The sequence below is a fragment of the Acinonyx jubatus genome, chromosome B1 (genome assembly GCF_027475565.1).
Source record: "Acinonyx jubatus isolate Ajub_Pintada_27869175 chromosome B1, VMU_Ajub_asm_v1.0, whole genome shotgun sequence".
Taxonomy (NCBI): Eukaryota; Metazoa; Chordata; class Mammalia; order Carnivora; family Felidae; genus Acinonyx; species Acinonyx jubatus.
Genome location: NC_069382.1, coordinates 30,454,618 through 30,468,618, shown reverse-complemented (window position 1 = coordinate 30,468,618; position 14,001 = coordinate 30,454,618). Strand labels below are relative to the sequence as shown.

General features: G+C 46.5%; 1 protein-coding gene across 7 annotated transcripts in view; it reads right to left on the bottom strand.

Moving 5' to 3' along the window:
* Positions 1-14,001, bottom strand: part of ADRA1A (adrenoceptor alpha 1A) — a 109,436-nt gene that overhangs the window by 7,290 nt on the left and 88,145 nt on the right. The gene's annotated exons all lie outside the window — the stretch shown is intronic.

Below are 14,001 nucleotides of genomic sequence, written 5' to 3'. Positions count from 1 at the left end.
TGCACAAAATACTGGCTTTGCCAACTTTTGGCCAGTGGTTTTCTACCACGCTGAAATTATGCCGATTATTTTTGATGCTGCCTTTTGAGGCCTCCCTGCTCGACATGCTGTAATGGCTGCCAAATGCTTCAGGGTCTTCCAAAGTACTCCACGTAAGCTAGCTTTCTGCCATTAATATATTTACTCTAACCGCATGCACTGCTTTCCTGCAACTGTTGCCCATTTTTTGTCCTCTTAAGTCGGGACCCGATGTCTCAAATGCTCCTTCCCATCCTCTTTACCTGTTCAAGTCTTATCCATTAATTTACACGGGAGGAACCAAGTTGCAGACCTCTTTACATCTTATACAGTAATGGTCACGTAGCTCTTGGTAGCACAGTGACAAAGCCATGGAGACTTAACGCATGAACAGTCTTAGGGCTTATCTTATTTAATTTGTCAATTTTCAAATTTAAAAAATAATGATCGAAGAGGTTGTCACAAGCTTCATGGATAATCACTAATGTAGGGATGGGTAAAGGACTCACGGTGTTCTTTATTCTCTGCACAACCTTTTTTTTTCTTTTGCTTCAGCCTAAGATCTTGATTTCCTGTCTCTCTTTTTCTCTCTGCTTGACAGACCCATCAGAGTCATGACAGACTACTGGGTGCACTGAAAATCCACTCTGGCAAACGTTGTCTTGAAATTTAGCAGCGGATCTCACAACTACAAGCAAAAAGTGAACTTAAATATTGCAGAACCGAAGAAGACAAAATGGGACGGTGGTTATGGGAGCATTTATTATGTCTAAAACTTTAGGACCTATGTTCCCTTATGGGATCTCAAAATATACTGGAATAACACGCCTCTTGGGAAAGAAGATGGTGTATGGGGAGTGAAGTGTACAGTTGGGGGAAGCAAAATTGGAGAGATGTGTTTTCAAGCTTCATTTGAGGGGTGGAGAAAGTGGCCATTGCCAACATGACTGGTGGTTTCGTGTGAATACGGTCAGTTCTAGAAAAAAAAAATCATCTTAACATTACGATGCCTATATTGTCCACTATTTCTTTCTAAAAGTGCCCGTGACATGATTAAGTGAACACTCTTCACAAAGACATGTCTTGGCCTGGGCTTAATGAGGATGTATGAACAGGGCACACCTTGTCTGGGGATCTCACCATTCTGTAAATCAGGTAGGCAGGGGAGTGTATTTCTCTTATTTGAAAAATGTCAATAGCAAAGAAAAATATATATGAATTGTGAATGTGAATGCTAATAAAGGGATTTGGGAACCCTGGAATTTCCCACAATCCCTTCAAGGTCACTATGCTCACAGAGCCCAGTTTTGCATTCATAAATCTCAATAAATCTCTTCTGTCCCTTGAACCTCCTTGAACTCCAGGCCTGGCGGACCCAGAGCTGAGCGCTTGGGCTTTCTCTATACTGGCCTTCCTGCTGTGTCCACAATTTAAGAGGTAAATACTGGTCTCCCCTTTTATGTGCTCAAAACACCATCTCCTCCCTGCAGCTAGGGTATAGGGTGAGACAGGGAGGTGGTTAAAATGCATTTACACCAAGATTGGAATGTCAGATGGTCTCCAGCTTTAATGTTCTGGACATATTGTCTTGGGTAATTTAAGTAAGTCTCTAGACGTTGGCTTTTCAGACTGATTGGGAGATTTTTCTGGACAAGAGGCCTTTCCATAAATGACCCCTTTTAATTTATTCCATTAAGTGTGTGACAGCACCTGGATGTATCTAAACCTAATCTATCTGCCCATTCCCAATCTGACAATCCCACAGGAGCAGGTCGTGGGATCCACTTCTCCTGCTGGCGATGTTCATCCTCCCTTGGGGGTGATTCTCTTTCAGCAGCTGCTGGCGGAAATTAGGAGAGGTACTCACAACTGCACTTCCTTCAGGAACTTTCCAAAAAGGTGAGAAAAGCCAGCATGGGGTGTTTCCTTCCTTATTCACATCTTTCAATCTCTTTTTGCCGTTCATTTTTCCTCCCCTAGGAAGGGCAGATTGTGCTGGGATCCGGCTTGGAAAACAGTTGCTGCTGCCTGGTCCCGAGTGGGGTCCCTTCATCCAGCCATCCTTCTCTGTCCAAACCTTCCCACTCAGGCACTGTCTTCTTGGCAATCCCCACTATTTCTATCCCCAGCTTCCATTTCTTCTCAGATCCCTTTCTTCTTGATGATGACGATGCTTTTTAGGATGGGAAGGCTCCTGGATCGTGCTACCCCCTGCTTTCCACCCACCATGGCGTGGGGCACCAGGGACGAACCCACCGGTTGGGGGACTGACATCTCTGATCTGGGCGCCTCTGACCTGGGTACCTCTGACTAGACCATAAGCCCCATCTGAACCTGTGCTGTATCAGGGTTGCTCGCTCGGGGAGCTCTAGAACCCAGCACAGTGCTTGCATCTCGAAGGCCTCCTCCCAGTAACTACTGATTGAATGGCCGACCCCTGTCCTCTCCATGATTCTGCTTCCTGGACGTGGCCTGGCTTTCTTCTCTGCTTGACAGCTCTAGCCCTGTATTTCTATTCTTGCTGGTGCTTTCCTTCTTCTGCTGCTCTTTTTTCTTTCCCTTTTTCTGCCCAGCTTCTGTTCAACCCTCTGGTTTTCTCTGTAATAGGGTCTCACTATCGTTTTCTCCTTGCTGCATCATCTGGTATCTAACACTATAGTTTTTCTCATCGGGCTTCCTAGGAAGAGCCAGAGTTTTGAGTTACCCACGTGAGCATAGGGGCTTCTATGTCTCTTGTCTCCATTGGTTTCTTGTGTTCCTCAGCACTCCCTGTTCAGACTCTGCTTCGAAGGGAGCAAACTGCTCCCAGCTTACTTCTCTGAACCCCTCCCCCTTCAGGTCAGGTCATCTCTTGCTTGTGCACCTGCCTGGGTAAAGTCTTGAGCTTTGGAAAAGCCTCGAGTCCCTAGGGACTCTTTCACCATTCCACTGAGTTCCCTTCCACCATTTGGTCCTGCTACAGAATTTCTGACTCTTTTTTTTTGGGGACGCTCCAAACATCTTGGTCAACTGAAAGTTGATCAGATGAGTTCATCCCCAAGCACCATTAACATCTGCACCCTTGAAGTGAATGTTCAGAATCCTCACCTCCACTGTCAAGGCCTCTGGATTTCAAGGGGAAATTGAAGCTGATGATTTCAAATGACACCATTTATGACTCGTCACTCAGTGTCCTCTCCATTGGGAACACGTGACCTTTCATTTCTGATCCAGGCTTCATCTGTAGGCTTATGATAGGGGACACTGGGAGCCATGGACATTAAGTCTTGGCCACTTCTAGTCACATTTTAGGTGTTTTCTCTCAATGCCCCCAACACAAGAGAAAACCAATTTTTCTGCCAGTGTTGGTCTCCTTAATGAGTTTTCTGCCAGCGCAGCTCACTCTAAAAGGCGGTGAGGATACAAATGGAGTTCTCAAATTCCAACCCAGCACTGGTAATTAGAAGCTTCCTCTGCAGTTCAACTCTCTCAGAATCAGGGTGACTTGGTATGGAAGCAGAAAGCTATGAGTCAGTCTTCTCAGTTCTTACCTCCCAGCTTCCATGCTTCATTTCACCCAACTGAAAACTTGACATTTACCTTAATGACAACTTTGAGAGACTCTGGGCTATGATAAGCCCTAATTAGCTGGAGTCACGGAATGCCAGAATGCGGAGACTGGCAGAAACGTAGAGCCTAGCCACCACTGCCTTCCTTCCTTAACAGATGAAGACGGTAAGGCCGAGGAGAGGAATGGTTCCCACAAAATCACCTGGCTCATTTGTGGTCCTGCCAGGCCCAGACCCAGATTCTGCTCTGCTTCACCCATTTCTGCTCCTGGCGTTGTGTGCCATTTAGCAACCCCACCATGGCACGGACGTGTTAATGGCAATTAGGTCCAGCTGTTGTCATAGGATGACGACAGGTCTTTCAGAGATAATGAGACGCAAAGGGGAGGAGAGCAGCACCATCAATAATGACAGCATTTAAAAACCCGTAAAGTACTCTTCAGACACTGGAAAAAAGCACAGTAGGCGATGATCTTGGAACAGCCCATCTGCAGGGTATCACATTCTGAAACTTGGGGTTTAGATGACTCCAATTAAAAAAACTGTGGACTCCAAAAGAAGCAGCTAATGTTATGTGACCATGGGAGAAAATGACCCTCATTGTTTCTCCCCGTCCAAACAGTGGTCTCTCTGTGAGTGTGGTACCAGTCTAATGTGACTGGTATGCATCCAATAAACAGAGGAGAGATCCGAGCTGTCCTACGAAGAGGCGGCCAGCTCCCCAGACCAGGAAGTCCTGGTCCAAGCAACATTCAGGCCAGGTCGGTTGGCATCTTCTTACCAAGAAGCAAACTCTGCCCCATTGAACAAAATCCCAGTGGAAAGCTATAGGAATCAGAGGGTAAGCACAGGCCCAAGTTTCTTATCATCCCAGAATCTACCAGATGTCTCTGGGTTGGGCTCCCAGCTTGGCTGTCACAGTGACATGTCTGAGCCCTCCTGAGGTTCATCCAGGGACCACCTTTGAGCAGTCCTCAGCCAGACAGGCGTCTTTAGGTTATCCACCTAGAATGATGGTCACAATATCTAACAATGCTGGCCAGATGAACCATGAGCTGGAACCCCAGGCTCTCAACCTAAGATTCATGGATAGGCCTCCCATGAAGTGAAATACAAGTCTGTGTATGTACGGAGACTCATTTTCCTGAGAAAAGAGGATTCAGCTTCCATTGGCTTCTCATTGTGGTCTCGGGGACACAAAAGTTGGCTAAGCCTGGCTCCCAGCTACTGAGAACCAGCCGTACCGCTGGCCAGTGTACCTCACTGAGCCCATTCATCCTGATGACAGCATTAAGCTTACAAATGGGGCAAGACGATGTTAGTTCAACACCTCTGTAGAAGGACCTGCTCTTTTCTATTTAACTGAGCTCTGGGCTTGCGCATGTTAGGGAAATGATATGGTTGCTCCTCTTAGAGAGTTAGTATGTTGAGTCTTTTCTGAACTTTCTGGCAGCAAGCTGGGATAGCAGTCAAGCCGAGGAAGGCTGAAGTGTGGCAGGGTGCAGTGAGTAGGGGAAAGATGCACACGGCACGGAACAGAAGAAACCTGGGGTGCTTCGGGGACTGCCCAGTGTGGAGGGCAGTGCTGGCCCTTTTCCCTTTCCCCAGGGACTGGAATACATTAGTCTCCGGTTTCTGTTGTCAAGAACCACTGTTTCTTCCAGCCCAGGCGAGAAAAGAGGTCACCTGGGGAGGCATTCTCTCATACCTCACAGTTCTGCAAGTGGGAGACACGTTTTTTAAAAAGTTAATTTATTTATTTTGAGAGAGAAAGCGTGAGGGGGGAGGGGCAGAGAGAGAGGGATTCTTTAGATCTGATGCTCAGGGCAGGCCTGATGGAGGTGAAATTTAAGTTTTGTTCTAAAGGATGAGAAACAGCTGAGGGTTCTAGGTAGAGGGAAGAGTTGATGCAAAGGCCCTGAGGCAGAAAAGCACCCCGCATGTTCCAAGCATGGGGAGAAGGTCAGTGAATCCCCAGGAGAGGGAATCCCAAACAGGCTCCACAAGGTCAGCAAAGAGCCCGATGCGGGGCTTGATTCCATGAACTGTGAGATCATGACCTGAGCCAAAAATGAGAGTAGGACGCTTAACCAACTGAGCCACCCAGGCACCCCAATCGGGAGACACTCTTTATGAGACCCTTCTGGCTGGCCAAGCGTGGCTCTGCAGAATTAGGGATTTTGCTCTGGAGGAGTCCAGGCTGCTCAAATCAAAGCTCTACAAAAGGCTTCTCTCACCAGTTGTCAAAGCCCCAACCAGCATTTCTCCTTTCAGAAAAGGGGACTGGGTCTTCCAGATCACCCGTGTTTGGCCCCAACCCCCGCGATAACTCGGGGAGAAGAACTCGTGTCCAGCTGTGTCAGACCCTAAAGAGCACCTCGTGCAGTGTGTTTCCTTTTGAAATGAATCCATAATTCAAACGCTTCCAAAAGCCAGCGAGATTTTTTCCTCCTTTACTTCACAAAGCACAACTTGACTTGGGAAAATGCTAGCGATTACGTCATCTTGTTCTTTTACTGGTGGTTTCCTTAAAAGTGCTCTCCTTTCACGAACCAGTTTATTTCCCAAACGTTACCACGTTCGTTAGGGTCACCCTTGTTTCGGGTCTCCCGTCTGAAACGTCATCCGTCCACACAAGCTTCCTCCAACCACCCGGTCTGAAGAAGAGTAGTCCTCAGCCTGGCGTGGTTGCTTTCTTCCGTGGCGCGTGTCGTGGTTTGTACGTTCTCAAACTTTTTTTTTTTTCTCGTGATGAGGACTCTTCAGATTTACTCTTAGCACCTTTCAAGTCTGCAATACAGTGTTATGAACTGTGGTCACATGCCGTACACCACAGCCTCTGACTTACTTGTGTTACAACTGGAAGCGTGGACGTTTTGACTCCGTCCCACATAAGTTTTCTTTGATCGTCTTACCCTCCGGAGCATGCAAGAGGCCCAGGCTGTTGTGCTTACTGGAGTGCCACTCCAGGGTCTGGCTCGGTGTCCGAAAGGAGGATGCGTACTTGACTCCTCCTCCTCCTCCTCTCTGCCTCTTACATTGCAACCGGTCCCCAAGCCTCACTGACGTTTGCCTTTGAAACACCTTTAAGACTTGCCTTTTGCCTCCACACCTGTCCCAGCACCCCTGCATTATGGAGGCAGAGCATGGAGCGTCTCTTCCCTTCCAGCCTTGACCACTGTTAAGCCAACAGTGCCCAGTCATCACCCTGCAGCCTCGTCGGGACCAGGGACCAAGAAGGCGCGGATCGCTGTTTAAAGCTGGGTGAGCCACTCTCCCTTCCCGAGCCTCAGTTTCCACGTCTGTAAAATGAAAGGTTTGCACCAGGCCATCGTTGCCACCCCTTGCCCCCTATAAAAGCATTCAACGTCGAGGAAAACTGAAGTGGTCAAAAGTGAGATGGTATCTGTCTTTCTCTGCCTGACTTATTTCATTTAGCATAATACCCTCCAGTTCCATCCATCTTGCTGCAAATGGCCAGTCACTTGGTCAAGCGAGATGATTAAGGAACCCTGTGAGGGATCGCTGGAAGGGAAGACGGCAGACCGGAAGGGAGGGAACCCAAGGTTTGGGGCTAGGTTTTGCGGAGGACATCCTAATGTCCTTCCTGGAGATTTGTGCCTCAGCTGGAGGGGAAGAAGGGCTGAGAGGAGACATCCAAGGGCTGTGGTCATGAGATACACCCATGAGGGACACATGCAACACGGAGGCCCACCGATAGTGAGTCACACGGAGCAAGAATGGCATTTGCTCTTTGGCACGGAGCACAGCATGGTCAGCCTGCTGGCAGCTCCAGGGCCCCCATGCCCCTTGGTAATATGGGGGCTGCTGAGTGGCTATGATGCTGGTCACCTGGTCATCTCCAAGGGGATGGGACAGAAAGAGAAGCAACGGCTGGAAGCCACGAGGAAAAATTTTCACAAATAACAAAAAGGAAGGGAGGAGTTCCAAAAGGCTCAGTAATACAGTTAAGGGAACCTCATAATGGTGAGATCTGTCAGGATGCGTGTTGTGAATTATCTTTGGGCTGATCACAAGATCAAATACAAACTCATCACCTGTCACTCAAGGCCCTTCATCATTTGGTTTTCACCAGCCTTGCACAACCTCCTCACCCATTATTCATTCATGTAACAAATGATGCACTTAGCATCCTCAATCAGACAGCCTTTTGTAGATACTGGAGCTAGAATGGTCAGGAAAATGCATAAGGTTCCTGTTCTTGGAGGTTACATCCTGTGAGTACTTCCACTAAATGCTCGTGAAATTGAATTGCGAATTTCCAACACCAAGGCTTTCTATTGGCCATGGCAGACTGTTCACCGTAATTTGGTTAATCTATCCACGTGATGATGGCTCTCCCCTTCATTCTCCTGCTTCTCTCTCAGGACTGTCCCTCTCCCCTACCTCCATCCATCTGGAATCTATTCGGATGATCCAACTTCAAAGCTGTGTTCAAACTCCAGCTCATTCATGAACCCTTCCGCATGGCAGTCTATCTTGTCTTTTCCCCCATTCCCCCTAATCACTGGACCTCACTGCTTTTCTCTATAGCACTCATCACCACCTTCTTTTTTAAAATAAAATATAATTTATTGTCAAATTGATTTCCATACAACACCCAGGTCTCATCCCAACAGGTGCCCTCCTCTGTGCCCATCACCCACTTTCCCCTCTCCCCCACCCCCATCAACCCTCAGTTCGTTCTCAGTCCTTAAGAGCCTCTCATGGTTTGCCTCCCTCCCTCCCTATGACTTTTTTTCTCCCCTTCCCCTCTCCCCTGGTCTTCTGTTAAGTTTCTCAAGATCCACATGTGAATGAAAACATATGGTATCTGTCTTTCTCTGCCTAACTTATTTCATTTAGCATAATACCCTCCAGTTCCATCCATGTTGCTGCAAATGGCCAGATTTCATTCTTTCTCATTGCCAAGTAGTATTCCATTGTATATGTAAGCCAGATCTTTATCCATTTGTCAGTTGATGGACATTTAGGCTCTTTCCATAATTTGGCTATTGTTGAAAGTGCTGCTATAAACACTGGGGTACATGTCCCCCTATGCATCAGCACTCCTGGATCCCTTGGGTAAATTCCTAGCAGTGCTTTGCTGGGTCATAGGGTAGATCTATTTTTAGTTTTTTGAGGAACCTCCACACTGTTTTCCAGAGCGGCTGCACCAATTTGCATTCCCACCAACGGTGCAAGAGGGTTCCCGTTTCTCCACATCCTCGCCAGCCTCTTTAGTCACCTGATTTGTTCATTTTAGCCACTCTGACCGCTGACTCATTTCTATACTTATTTCTTTCCCCCCAGCTTTTCTTGAATACAAACTCCCTGAGGGGCAGAAGTTCCTGCCTTTCCATTTCGCTGCCGTTTCCTCAACACCTCTGACAGTTTATGGCACACGGTAAGCCATGATAAACACCAGTGAACAAGTGACATGTTCAATCCTTACGGTTCTAGTCTCTCTAAAGACACACACCGCTTCTTGTCCCTCACATCTCCCTTAGTGATGAACACAGTTCTCAGTAAATGTTTGCTGCATTAGGGGCTGACACTTGTTGATGGGAGAAAATGGCATTTTGAATCAAACTCCGGCTTCAATTGCTCACAGCTGGAAACATATGCTTATGTGGAGAAAGCGGGCTGTCTTAACTCGCATTCCAACACTTTATCTTCCCCATCTGTGAGGCGCTCATATTTACATGAAAACAAAACCATTCTACAAATAATTTTGTACAGCTAAGTCGCAGGCACTTCATGAAATTATTACTTCTAGTACTTATAAAGATATTTTATGGGGTCTTGTAGGCAACGTCGGAGCCTGTAATTACGACAGCAGCCTCTCATATTCGTAGAATGCAAATCCAAGGCCAAACACCACAAATCCGACGCGGTGACATGAACGACCCAAATCGGTCACCCAGGGAGGAAGCACGGGAGTTTCTCAGCACGATGTCCCTTCACATTCAGCTTAAAGGCTCAGGCAGGTTTCATTCCAGAGTCTTGCCAGAAAGGACACGGGTGAGTTGGCTGGTGCTTTTGTAGTAAGAGGTAAACAGGCGAGCAGGCAGATGGACTTTGGGTTCTGGACTGCCTGTAAAGAGGCCAAATCCGAGTTCTCCGGATAATTCCCTACTTGGAAATGACACACTAGGTCCTCTCACCGGGTCACCCAGAGGTATGTGCCCTGATACTATGGCCATCCTCCAGGAATATCATCTAGCTCTGTCTAAGGCAGAATCTGAAGAATACTTTGATCTCTATTCCCAGCTCTGGCATCCCCCCCGCCCCTGCCCAAGGTAAGCCAGGGAGCACGGTTGTGTGTGTGTGTGGGGGGGGGGGGGCTGTGGACCCCTGCCACCTCTCCCCAGTCCTAGGCTCAAGCTGGACCAGACCAGCTGAGTGCCTCACTTCCACCAAAAACAGGGGGTATTCGAACTGACATAACATACACGCATAGGTATTTTAATAGCTTGTTTTCAAAATATACAGTGTCTTTTGGGAAGCTATAATATGGCTTCTAAATACAGCTGGGCAAACCAATTTTAAAATGCAAAAGGGATTGGAAACTTTTTCTCTTTAATTTGAAAAGGCAATAGGGGGTGCCTGGGTGGCCCAGTCGGTTAAGTGTCTGACTCTCGGTTTTGGCTCAGGTCATGATCTTGGGTCATGAGTTCGAGCCCCGCATGGGGCTCCATGCTGACAGCACGGGGCCTGCTTGCGATTCTCTGTCCCCACCGTCTCTCTGCCCCTTCCCTGCCTGCTATCTCTCAAAATAAATAAATAAGCTTAAAAAAATAAAAAATAAAAAGGCAATAGAGTATGGCACTGTTTTAATTACAGACATCTTTGAAACAAAGAACTGACCATGCTTCTGTCTTTCATAATAGATGCAATATTGAGAAATCTCAGTTTTGCTGGCAGTGGACAACCTCACTCTTTTCAAACTTGGGCAAACCTTCTGTAGTCGCAACTGAGAACCGTCTGATATTCAAACAGGGGAGAAAGCCATCGGGGAAGCTCGTCCATTTCCATGGTTTCGATTTCCTTCTTTGCCTAGACGACTGTCAAACCTCTATCCTAGGGCATATCTGGCTCCTGAGCTCCAGTTCTGCATATACAACTATTACTGGACATCTTTCCTGATGTTTCCAAATAATTTCATCCTTAACATGACCAAACGGAACTCACTGTCTCTCACAAAACCTGCTGTTCCTTCTCTCCTCCATCCATCCTCAGTAGATGGCACCCTTTCCCCTAAGCTGTCCCAACTGGAAGCCCACTATCACCCTCAACCTTTCAGTCTCCCACTCCTCTGTGACATCCCTCAATCTCCCAGTCCAGACTGCTGAAACTTCTTTCTCCTTGTCGCCATCCATTCTAGTCCAGGCCACCATCATCTCCAGCTAGGACCATCTGTTCACCTCACTAATTTCCAGCCTTACCTCCTTCCAACCTACTGTCTACACGGTAGCCGGAGAGATTCTAGGAAAGCAAACTTGATCATCTCTTCCTTGATCAAATCATTTCAATGACTCTCCACTGAATTCAAGATCAAGTTCAAATTCTGTACGAGCACTTATGAAGTCCACAGGTTTGGGAGACTTTGCTAGATAACTAGTTAGTAGAGATGGTGACCCAAGTGCCCAAAGACTCTAGTTAGTATTACAGAGAAGTAGAAAATTATAACCAACAGGAGTTGAACGTCTGCATAACTGTTAACCGACTGATACGGTATCTTTAGTTCACTAGGATGTGGTTTGGGGTCACAGTGGTTGATGTATCATAGTTTAATCCTAAGAAATAAATATGTGGCAACCAGAAGAAACCATGCCCACTAAAAAGTCTTCCTAAGGCCAGAGAAGAGAAACCACTCATGAATTTCTAACTGTCCCAGTGGTCGTGATGACAGTGGTTCAGAAAGTTCTGCAAAATTCCAGAGTCAGGAATAAAGATGCTTGAAAAATAAACAAGGAAACTGGTGAAGAAGAGCCAAAGACAGGGGCAAGTGTATTTGGGGCAGCCCGAAAAGAACCAATCCTTGCTGCGTGTTGTGATGTTCCGTTACCAAAAACAGTGCCATTTCTAGGGAAAGGCTGCTCCCAGCTGTCGTGATTCCCCTCTGAAATGCCCACGCTGTGTTTGCTCAGATTAGGTGATTAATTCAGAACACATCTGATAAGTACAAACGATAATTTCTGGATGTGCTGCTTGGACCCAGAGCCTTCCTGAGCACCTCCAGCACAGCTGGGCTCATTCCCTGGGCAAGCGTTAGAGCCACAGGACTTTTACCTGGCTGTGGTTGTCAATTTGTCTTTCATCCATAGACAAATTTTCACGGGAAGAGAAGAAAGCTCCCGTAGTTTGTCAAAATGAAACTAATGATACTTGGGGGGGCGCCTGGGTTGCTAAGTGGGTGAAGCATCTGACTCTTGGTTTCGGCTCCGGTCGTGATCTCACAGTTCGTGAGTTCGAGCCCCGTGTTGGGCTCTGCGCTGACAGCGCGGAGCCAGCTTGGGATTCTCTCTCCTCCTCTCTCTGCCCCTCCCCTGCACGCGCTGTCGCTCTCTCTCAAAAAATAAATAAATAAATAAATAAATAAATAAATAAATAAACTGTAAAAAAGAGAAAATAATGACCCTCACTGTTTTTGCATATTCCAATTTGATTCTGGTGAGGCAGAGGTTAGCTCCACGTTGTGCCTCAAGACAGGTATCAGTGTTAGCGAGTGGATGGCACAGAAATGTGTTTGAACCTGCAGGCTCCGGCAGGCTTCCATTTTCCAAGTTTTTTTTCCCCATAAGACTCATATTTATCTAGGAATTTCTAAAGAGGGCAGCCGCTAGGGGCAGGGAGGCCAACTAGGAGACCAGGACATTGGTCTGGCTTCGACTTCTGACCAATGGCTAGAAGCTGGAGGAAGGCAGATTCGGGCTTTCCTGGAAGTTGTTCTTCCCATCAATGGAAACATCCTGGAATACCCATCTCTGAGGTGTCATACTGGGAATTCAAGCATCATAAAACATCCTATGAAGATATTCTTTAAGGTACATTCTAACCCTGAAGTTTTGAAACTTCCGAAGAAAGCCAACACCACTGGGGAAGGAAAGTTGGTTGTTCTGAACGTCTTGCTTCCTTTCCAATGTGGCAGTAAAGATGTTGTGCACCAGAAGCATTTTAAGAGGTACACCCATATAAGGTTATGGACATGTCACTGGATCTGACAAATGATTTGCTTAGCATGACTTACATTTTTCTGTGAGTGGGACTAATCTACCTACGTTTCAAGAATTCCTAAATTTTATTCACTAGCTACTTGGGATCCAATATACACATTTTGATCTAAATTGTTGTTGAAGTCATTTGTAGCTACCTCCTGTAAACTCTCGAGGCACCAAAAGCCAACCTGACATCTGGGCTACAAATGGATAAGGATGCAGAAAGGGTAAGACACTTGCTCAGGGTTGCAGAACTGGTGAGTAGGAGGACTAGACTAATAACTCTGGTCTTCACTTCAGAATCTTTCCATTATTAATCCATTAAAATTTTTCAGTGCAAGAGAAGACATATGTCCAATTACTTGGGAGCTCTCCGAGAACTGCCTCTAAAAAATATGGACACTTTCTTTTTTTTTTTAATTTTTAAAATGTTTTATTTACTTTTGAGACAGAGAGAGACAGAGTATGAGCAGGGAGCGGCAGAGAGAGAGGGAGACACAGAATCCGAAGCAGGCTCCAGGCTCTGAGCTGTCAGCACAGAGCCCAGCACGGGGCTCGAACCCATGAACCGTGAGATCATGACCTGAGTCCAACCTGGATGCTTAACCAACTGAGCCACCCAGGCCCTCCAAAAATATGGACACTTTCAAAATTAATATCTCGGTAGCTAGCATTTGGATATCAAGTGTATACTTTGAGGTCCTTGTTCACTTGTTGAGCTCATGACCCACATATGCATTTCTACTTAGATATCTACAGGAGCTTTGATATTAATGTATGTACAATGACACTCTCTAATCTGCTTGTCTTCTAGCATTCCCTATCTCTAAAAATGATTATTAACATTCACTCACTTGTTTGTGACAAAAACTTGGTCCCAGTACCTTGTTCTTGATATCTCCAGTAGATTATACCACCTAATGTCATCCAAGCCTTTCCACATCTCTCTATATCCATGTCATGGCCTAATCTGTCACCTGTAGGATCCCTGTCATTGGTCTCCTGCATGCATGCATAATCCTCTCTTTTCTTTAGGATGATCTTTATGAAATGCAACTCCAATTCGGTGACATCTCTGCTTATATGTCTCAGCTACTTCCCAGTGCTCTTAGATAAAATCCAAAAGCACTAACATGGTTCATCAAGTCAAATGTTCTGGTCTTCCTTCCCTCTTTCCTGTCTTGCATACCTTCCTTGACTCCTCCTCTGATCAC